We start from the raw sequence: 286 nt of genomic DNA, 5'->3' as shown, positions 1-286 counted from the left end.
ATATTATTATGCGTTCAAACTTTTAAGGTATTTCGTCTGAAATAAGTAGATGTATATTGCATTTCTGTAGAACAATGATCCGCACCCATTTTGAAATTGCCACCAACTATACTGTAAAGCTTCTAGGACATTCACTATAGAACCGGGTCATTGTTGCCGCCAGGGAGTGAAGAGGAAAAAATTTATTTCGCTTTGCGAATAACCGTGCTGTGAAATGCCGCACAACTGGAGAATTTCAAGAACGGATATAATACTTTCCTTAGGTTATTTAAAGCGGCAAATGACC

The sequence above is a fragment of the Rhagoletis zephyria genome, unplaced genomic scaffold (assembly GCF_001687245.7).
Source record: "Rhagoletis zephyria isolate East Lansing unplaced genomic scaffold, Rhagoletis_zephyria_1.1 Rzeph_scaffold_00878, whole genome shotgun sequence".
NCBI classification, from domain to species: Eukaryota; Metazoa; Arthropoda; class Insecta; order Diptera; family Tephritidae; genus Rhagoletis; species Rhagoletis zephyria.
The sequence above is the reverse complement of the archived record's forward strand: the minus strand, read 5'-3'. Positions refer to the sequence as shown.